This window comes from Oreochromis aureus, linkage group 3 (assembly GCF_013358895.1).
Source record: "Oreochromis aureus strain Israel breed Guangdong linkage group 3, ZZ_aureus, whole genome shotgun sequence".
NCBI lineage: Eukaryota > Metazoa > Chordata > Actinopteri > Cichliformes > Cichlidae > Oreochromis > Oreochromis aureus.
The window spans coordinates 75,137,469-75,139,811 of NC_052944.1; the positions used below are offsets into that span (position 1 = coordinate 75,137,469).

Genomic DNA, 2,343 nt, shown 5'->3' on the forward strand with positions numbered 1-2,343 from the left:
AAACACAAAGTAACTCCACCAGAGTGCCAATTTCGGGTCACTTTTGCGGTCCAAACCCGGGTAAAAGAGCAGGGTTGGAATTGTGACATTAAAAAACAATAATTACTAAAAGAAATTTAATTTGTAGTTCTAAATAAATTCTAACTGCATTTAGGATGTTTTTTACTCACTTTATGTCTCTTCCACGATGTTATTTCTCTCTCCAACAACGTAGGTTACAATTACATTAGCGTGACCAATTATGCAAATTAGGCGATGACGTCATTTAGCGACTTCTAGCGACTTTTAGGACAGCCAATAGCGATTTTCCTTACTGAGGAGTTGGCAACACTGGTCACACACTGAGCGCTGTGAGCGGGAGCACTGGAGAGTCAGAGGCTGCAAAGGATTCTGTGTCTAGCTACACAAGAGAGTTCTTAACGTGCGACGCGTGTATGTTTAATGGTCACGTGCTGTGAGAGGGACTGAAGAGCGGGTTGGCGTGAGTAGTGACAGTGTCCTAACAGATTTCAAAGTTGTTAAGTTTATACTGTTATTCACTGTGCATAACTCTGTATGTTTCTGGTTGATTCAGAGGGGAGATCACTTGCTGTGAGATTCCTGCGTGTGTACTTGTCTTAGCAGTGGCTGTGTGGAGAAACCGAAGTGAGTTCATGATGTTCTCCCATAGAAATGTATATGTTTAAAAGACAGTTTACAGTGTACTTTATTACCAGTTTAACTGTGAAATTGTGGGATGTAAACAATGTGTTTATTTGTTTTGTTTTCTCTGTCTTTTGTATTTCTTTCTAGACAGGTCACTACTGTTGTCTATACTGTTTGAATTTAACGTGTACATATGATAGTTATTGTTCTCTCAGACCCTGAAAGACAGTTTTAGGCTGAGCCAGTGGAATAGTTAAATTTTGCCGTTTCACTCAAAACTACAGAATTAAAACTGTGCTCCTCCGAGTACAGTAGGAGAATAAAAAAGCCCACAGAAGAGTATTTCCTGTGTCCTGTCTCATTCCCCATGACCGGGCCACATAGTTTGGTGTCAGAAGTGGGATTCTCAGTTTAGTTTTGAGTTTCAGTATAGAGAGACACAGTGAGTGGGGCTTTATAGACAACAGTAGTGGCTGAGAAGATCCCAGTCCTTCCCAGAGGGCGGCAACTGCAGTGTGGATATCCTGAGGTGGTTCTGTGCAGTGGCAGTTGGTAGAACAGGAGCCTGCTTCAGCCGTTGGACGAGGAGGGCGCCTGACACAGATTTTGGACTGTTGAATCTCATCTACAAGTGACTGTGGGAATCTGCTGCAGTAAAGACTCAGAGACATTGCAGTATGTCCCAAGAGGACGAGGGGGAAGGTCCTTCAGGGGCCGCAGCTATCCCCACTGAAGACAGTTAAGCTGCCTTTTTGCTTGACAGTGCAGGTAACCCGTTGGTGCAGCTGCAAACACAGATCAACGAACTGAGTAGGAAACATGATGCTGTTATGTCTAGTATTGCTAACATGGGTAATGTTCCAACCAGATCTGTTGTGTACATTCCAAGAGAAAAGGTGATTGTACCTTTTAGTGGGGAACCAGCAAAAGATGCTTACACTGTTGATGAATTTATAGAAGAGGTGGAAAGAGCAATAAGAACTAGGGGTCTGCGTGGAGAGGATCAAACCGACTTTATCCTCTCACAGCTGAAAGGGTCTGCCCTAGAGGAAGTTAAGTTATGTATGGCAGGCCAGGTGAAGCAACCAAGTGATCTCTTTTCATATTTGAGGGAGGCATTTAGAGACAAACGCACCACACCACAGCTCTTGCATGCTTTCTATGCACGCCGCCAACTAGATGGGGAAGACCTACGAGAAGGATACTGTTGCTCAATGCTGCAATACAACAGTCCCCTAATGTAGTACCCAACACACAGCTGGCACTTCGGGATCAGTTCATTGAAGGTGTGCATGCCCCAAATCTTCGGCGTGAACTACGTAGGCTCACTAGAGAGAAGCCTGAGTGTAGTCTCTTTGATGTTAGAGAGGAGGCAATCATGTGGACTATGGAAGATCGTCCACGCAGCACTAATGTAGCAAGACATAGAAATATAGTGAGTGACAGGCCAGATGAAAGCTGTGAAAAGACAACCTCCACAAGTGATGTACAGACAGACTTTACCATGGCTCTGCAAGAGATGGTTAAAATAATCACACAACAGGGTAAGGCAATAGGGGAGTTAACTAATGCAGTGAGGGAGCTCACAACACAGACTGCCAGTTCCAAAGACAGTAGAGGTGTTAAAGCTAAGCCCAAGCCTAAGTACACTAGAGAGGGTCAGCCCATTTGTCTCCGATGTGAAGGGGTGGGACATAT

General features: G+C 44.3%; 1 long non-coding RNA gene across 1 annotated transcript; it reads left to right on the plus strand.

Annotated features, from left to right (window-relative positions):
• Window positions 1-297: 297 nt before the first annotated feature.
• Window positions 298-2,343, plus strand: LOC120437626. Its single transcript, XR_005611303.1, has 3 exons — window positions 298-481; window positions 575-645; window positions 793-2,343. It is a non-coding gene; the product is annotated as an uncharacterized LOC120437626 (long non-coding RNA).